We start from the raw sequence: 7084 nt of genomic DNA, 5'->3' as shown, positions 1-7084 counted from the left end.
TTTCCCTGACTTATTCTAAATCTGATCTCAAGATCTTATAGTTTATCATAGTTGAATAATGTTTGTTACTGTTTTGATAAAGCGTTAGACCTTCTCTCTGTGTGCACACACACGTGTGTGCAAAGGTGTGCTCTCACAAGATCTTAGTTACGCGCTAGGTCCCTTGCCCCAAACCTGCACAACTCACTACCTCCCCGAGTGGCCACCTCTGTCTCCAGGCCTCTGACACTGGAGACCCTCTGGTTATCTTTGGTCCCCAGGTGTCGCTGACACAGAGGCTGGATACCAAATGCTGCAGAGGTTCAAGTGCATAGGTCTGGGATATCATCGCTGCATGCTGGGGACTTGCAGTGTGAAGTCATTTCCTGGCTCTGGAAAGACATTGTCTTTTTTTTCTAATTCTGGGTAATGATTCTCCTGATTTCTTCCCTGATGACATGGTGCACAGCAGCACAGTGACACGCCCCTGCTCTGTCCCAAGAGAAGGGTCCCATTCATCAGTATTAGGTTCCCTCACACAGAGAGGGCTGGGCCTCATTCCTGGTGGGTTAGGCGGGCTGCACCTAGCGGTCTGCGCGGGACAGGACATCCACTGGTCTGCGTTTTTGTTTCATTCTTGGTTCTGCTCTAACAACTCCTGCTTTGCATTCCTGTGGCTGTTTTCATCTAGTATCTTGGCAACTGCCTCCCAGGTTCGTTCTATCTGCTGAGAAAGGCCGGGTGGAGAGAGGAGTTAGAGGCTCTTTCCTGAAGTTGGAGGGGAAGAGAGGGCGGGCATGAGGGAGAGTAAGGTGGAGAGAGAGGGAAAGAGAAATCAGGGATGAAGAGAAGGAAGAAGCTCGGGAGGAAAGGCAGTGAGACAGGGAGTCGGGAGGGAGGGAAGAGAGGCCTCAGGTCCACAGGCTCGAGCCACCACAGGCCCCAACACCTCAGAAGTGACCCAAGATGAGTAAGTGGGTACACTGTATCCTAACACCCGCCCCACTCTACCTGGAGATGGCTCACCTGGTGACCCAGGGAACCTGGCTGGCTGCCCCGCAGGGGTCAGCGCACCCTCAGTGAGGAGGTGACTTCGGCTCAGGGGTTCATGTGCCCTGTGGTCCTTCTTGCTTTCTGACTCTGACCTTGCTGTTACTCCAGCCCCACACCCAAATTCTGGGAGATTCTTCTGTTTTCTCTAGCCCTTTGCCTAGGTTCTAGAGAACGCTACTGGTTTCTAACTTGTGCCTATTTTTCCTACAGGAAGCTGTTGGTCTGAGTATTCTGGTAATGAAGGATGTGATTCTTGACTGCTCTTGGCTTCTCTGGACCTGGTGTTGAAACTCTGCACAACAGTCTTCCTTGGGTTCCAGGAGGTTCTGAATAACCGGTATCTTCCACTCTATTTTATCACAGCAGGCAAGATTACCAAACAAATGCCTCATTCCAAAACTATAAACCAACAAGAATCTTGAAACATGCATTTAACATGTGGAATGTTGTTGCATGTTCCTATACTTCTTTCTCTGAAAGTACTGACTTTCGTGGTCTTGCCCAGGGGCCACAGTGGACACGTGGACATGAAAGCAAGCTCTCTGGTTCAGAAAGCTGGAACTGGATCTCATGCTGCTGTGTTGAAAGGGGAGTTTCTATTCTAAAAAACATGACTTGCCAAAATTAAAATAGGGAAGAGTAAATCTTAATAGTTCAATATTCTTTAAAGAAACAAAAAGGTAAATAATTCTTCATACACATAAAAAATACCAATATTATATCATCTTGTTCCAAAAATAAGCAGGGAACATTTCTCAACTATTTATTTTGAGATCAATACAACCCTGGTACCAACACCAAACAAGACTATTGTAAAAATATCATCGGTCAGTGTGGTTTATGAATGAAGATTCAAAAATCCTATGCAAAACACAAATGTAAATAGAGATATATTTTTAAAAGAACATGTCATGACTGAATTAAGGATATTCCAGCAAGGTTTAATAGTCAAATATTAATCATACATTTCACAATAACAAAAATTATATCTCAAATGATTTACAAAATCATTTGAAAAATCAACACCTATTCATGATAAAAAAAATCTCAGCATTAGGGAACATCTTTAATTAGGTAATGAGCATGTATAAGATATATACCACTGATATCATAGTTAATAATGAAATATTATACTTAATGGAGGTATCAGTGGATTCTTTCCACAGACTCTTGAACAACTGAATATTTAACAGTGGAAAATGAACCAGTCATTATCATATCCAACTAGATACAAAAATGAACTCAAAATGGATGGTAGATTTAGACATAAAAGCATAAACTCTAAGACTTCTGGAAGAAAACATGAGAAAATTTTAGTGGCCTTAGATATGGGGAAAAATATTAAATAAGACACACCAAAAAAACACAAAATAAAAAAAATTAATTGGTTTCTACCAAAATTTAAACTTTGGCTTTTTAAGAGGTCTGGCTAGAACCATGAAGAGGCAGGTGAAAATATCTGCACAACACATGTTCCACACAACATGCAGCAAAGGCCTTGAGTCTTGTACAAAGACTGATAATGGTAAGTCAACAATAGCACAAACGGTCCAATAAATAATGGGCAAATGCCGACATTTAACCAGAGAACATGGCCCGGTAAGCCCACAAAAAGAGGCCAGCATCAAAAGTCATCAGGGAGGGCCTCCCCGGTGGCGCAGCAGTTGAGCACTGGGCTGCGAAGCCGCCCGCAACCTCTGCAGCACCGGTTCGATCCCTGGCCGCCAGCGAGGGTACCACATGGCATGCAGACCTCTCCTGCCACACCTGCTGCTCTCCTCAGCAGTGTATTTCATCAGTCTGCCTGTTCTGTTCCCCACTCTGGCTCTGGTGAATTCTCTCACCTTCCCGCGCTTCTGACTACCCAGTGCTTGTATAAATAAATAAATAAAATCTTTAAAAAAAAAAAGTCACCAGGGAAATGCAAAATAAAGTTAGCGACAAGACACTTCACCACCAACAGAATGACTGGGATTAAACAGACGCATCGCTCCGAGTATTAGGCACATGCCACAAATAAAACTTGTACACTCTGCTGGCGGAAAACGAGATGGCACAGTCACCATGGGAGAAAAGGCTGGAGTTGCTTTAAAAGTCAAATATACCTCTACCACATGATGCAGCATTTCACACGAGGTATTTACCTAAGACCTGAGAAAGGAAAATGTGTACAGAAGGGCTTGTGCACAAATGTTCACAGCTGTTCTATTTGTAATAGCATCAAACTGGAAAAGCTCAACTATCCATCACTGATGAACAGATAAATGAACTGTGTTATAAGCACTTGATGAATATTCAGCAACACAAAAAGGAATCAACTCTGGATACGTGCACCACGGAGGCTAAATCTCAAGATAATTATCTTAGTGAAAGAACTTGGATCCTCCCTGCGGGAGCTGACAACTAAAGCTGCTTCCCCATCGCCCTCCCTGCAGCTGGGGGCAAGTCCTCCCTTGAAGGGGAGAGCAAGGTGTTGCAGGGTGGCGTGACCTGCCCAAGGTCACATAGCTGGGCAGTGGAGGGCAGATACAGTTCACCTGGTGTCAAGTACCTTTCCTCCTGCTGTAGCCCACCTCTCTGCAAAGTGATTACTGAGCCCTACATGTCATTATTCAAAGAAAAATACAATGCAGTCAGACCTTCCGGGCAACTGGAGCACGCAGAGTAGCTCTTGCCCTCACACAGGGACATGCAAGACTCATGTTGCCAGTGCTAGACCCCTGACATGGACAGTCCCTGTGGCAGCGCTCCAGCCCCCATTTCACAGACAGGGAGCCGAGTTTAGGGTAAATGAATTAATCAGGCTTTTAACGCCACTAGCCTCCGTGGCCATCACCTGCAGCCTTGATAGTATTAATGCAGAAGCTGCTTGGGAGTGTGGGCGCGTGGGCTCATGGCACACGTGCCTGATTGCGACCCCTGGAGTATGGGTGTGCACGCATGTGTAAGTGTGCACACTTGAGCCTAGGGGCTGGGCTAAAAGTCCCAGCAGCAGCAGCAGGAGGAGGACAAGTGATGTGACTACAGAGCAGGTGAGGCCATGAGATGATGCCAGAGAGAATGCCAGGGAGAGCCCAGAGAACGTATGTAAAGATTTGTGGCAGGTAGGGGGACTCGGTTGCCTGTCTGCCTCCTAGCCCCCGTGCCTGCCTCCTCGCATGCCAGCCTCCCTGCCTGGTGTGCCGATGTATCTGGTTCTCTGAGGGCATCAAAGCCTGTAAAACCCACTGAGAGCTCCGGGACTCTTTTCATCTGTCTGCCTGAATCGAGAACCTGTGCTGTGCCTGCTGGCACTAACTGAGGCACGGGGAAGGGAGGTGACTTGTCACCGGCCACACACAGGACTTCCTATCTTGGGTGGAGGAGTCTACCTTCCAAAAGCAATCACTGGGCTCATTTTTCCTTTCCTTCATCTTCCGAAAGCAAGGAACCATATAACTGTAAGCTTTTTGAAATATTTTAAATAACCCCGGGAGTCCTGACACAATCTTCACAGACGCCCCAGGCTGTGAAGGCACCATTTGGCAATGATGGGCTTGGGAAAGGTGGGCTAGAGTGTGTCTGAGTAGGGCAGGGGGCAGGATGACACCCACTTGATTTGGGGGTCCCATTCACAGTCCACTGTTGGTTTGTTTCTGTTGATTTCCTCCTGGAGATTCTGCAATACAAGGGCAGCATTTATTTCCTTTTGTCCTGTTTTGTGAAACAGCATCCATTTGGCTTCTGCTTTCTAGCTATGTGACCTCTGCTAAATAGCTACAGCTCTCTGGCCTCAGTTTCCCTGTCTGTAAGGTCTGGCTTGTAAGAGCTCGGTCTTCTGATATCTATGGCTGGTGACGGAACTCAGGTCCCGTGACACTCGACAACCAGCCCTGGTCACTGTGGGCCCCAGCTCATGGTCAGACAGGTAGATGCCTCGTGTTTTCTGCCCACTGTGGCCCCCTTGGCACATCAGCCCTGGTTTGGTTCACACACAAGGTCTCCCTTTCTCTTGTCGATGGCCAGAGAATACCCACCCCCTGACTCCTGCTCTCCTTGGAAGAACTGCATCTTGACGTGGGGGCAAGGCGGTGCCTGCAGGCAGGCGGGCCTGAATTTCATCTGAGTTAGTCTTCAGCATGTGACCCAGCACAAGTCTCTCTGCCTTTCTGGGCTTCCAACTTCTGATGTGTGATGGGCTCACAATCACACCCACTTCATGGAATCGGGTGAGAGACCCACGGGTGTCCATAGAAGACTCCCACACATGGTCCGGGACCCAGGAGGTGCTGAGTAATGTCTGTTCTCTCTGCCTTTTGCCGTTCTGAGCCAATACTTTTGCCAGGTACCCCTGAAGAGCCCAGGCCTTTCTATAGTTTTGGTGATGATTGGGAGAGCGATTTAAAAAGACCAAACCTAACACCTCTCCTTCCTCCTCTTCTTTCCTTCTCTTTGTCCTCCTCCTTCACCCCCATGGTTAACCTGCATGTAGAAACTGTCCCAGGTCAAGCTTCCATGAAGCATACGGTGTAGTGGGGAAGGTGGACAATGAGCACAAACGCCAAGCTAGTGGAGCCAGAGGGGCCTACAAGGGTGTTCAAAAGATTCTGAATTAAAATTAAGTGAGTGGGGAAGGAGTTTCCCAAAGGATCTAGAAGAGAGAAAAGAAAGCCTTTTGGACAGACATATACAGCACCTACAGCCGCCACTATGGAATTCCTAGAAATCCACAGGAAAATCCATAAAGCACTGCAGCTGACCTTGAACAGCAGGGGTTTGAACTATACAGGTCCCCTTAGAGGCAGATTTTTTTCAATAGTTAGCCCTCCAGACCCAAGGAGATGAAGGGCCAACTATATGGGATCTGTGGATTTGGGTACGGGGTAGGGGTGTCCTGAAGCCAATTGTGCCAGATACCAGTGGGCCAATGTTTGAGTTTTTGAGGACTCAAAAGTGATATGGAGATTTTCAGTTGCTGGGGGCAGGCAGTTGAACCCCTCCTCCCTGCCCAAAGATCAAGGATGCTTTCTCATCAGGAAAAAAGGGCAGTGAGAGATATGTGATCTTTGGGTTCTCACTTATCTCCCTGACAAGCCCAGAAGCTTCTTGTTGGCAGGAATGGGGACTTACTCTTCCAGGCTGGCTCAACACTGACCAAAGTTTGTACATCCTAGGTGCTTAAATAATGGTTTTTCATGAATACAGCCAGTTCTAATACCCTAGTCCTGGTTTCTGGAATGTTTAGTGTGCATTTGCATCCCCTAGGGATCTTATTAAGCTACAGATTCTGATGCAGCAGGTCTGGGAGTGTCTGAGATTCCTCATATCTAAGCTGCTCCCAGGAACCCCTGCTGCTGGTGTGAACCACACCTTGTGTTGCAAATCTGTCTAGTGGCAAGGAATCTGTGGGCATCTCACTATACAAAGAGACAAGACAAAGAACCAAGAAGGGATTTTCTTGGTAAAAGTAAATGGTAGGGATCAGGGAGGAGACCCAGATTCTTACTTCTTGACCTTCTGTCTATGAGCTGATGAGTTCAGACAAACTTCTGTACCCTCTGAACCTGGGTGCCAGCTGTCAAGTCAAGACCCTCCAGCCTGCCTGCGCTCCTCACACACTGTGTCTGAGCCGCCCCAGAGAGGGGTGGAGGCTGGCTGGCAGGGAGAACGGGTGCTTCTCTAAGGTTGAATTGCCCAGGGCCGCCCTGGAGAGACTCTAAGGAATTACCATCAGCCTGCCTTCCCAGGATACAGGGCGGTGGGGAGGGCTAAGATCAGCACATACTGCAGAGAAGAATCCTTGCGTGCTCAAGGCTGACCCCTGAAGGCCGACTGCAAATGTTATACCTAACCCTACTTTATCAATTCTCGCTGTCCACATTCTGGCTGCTTTCCATTTTCTAAGGCTGCTCTCTCCCACTCACTGGATATGCCCTTACATATGTCCCCACCGCAACCCTTCAATAAGGATCTCCTGATCTCCAAATCTCACCCACCCTCATCCTGAAAACACACACAAAGTCTTAAGTCTTTGTCGATGCCCCACAAACAATAGTAAAACAATAGCTTAACA

The sequence above is a fragment of the Talpa europaea genome (genome assembly GCF_964194135.1).
Source record: "Talpa europaea genome assembly, chromosome: 11".
NCBI lineage: Eukaryota > Metazoa > Chordata > Mammalia > Eulipotyphla > Talpidae > Talpa > Talpa europaea.
The sequence above is the reverse complement of the archived record's forward strand: the minus strand, read 5'-3'. Positions refer to the sequence as shown.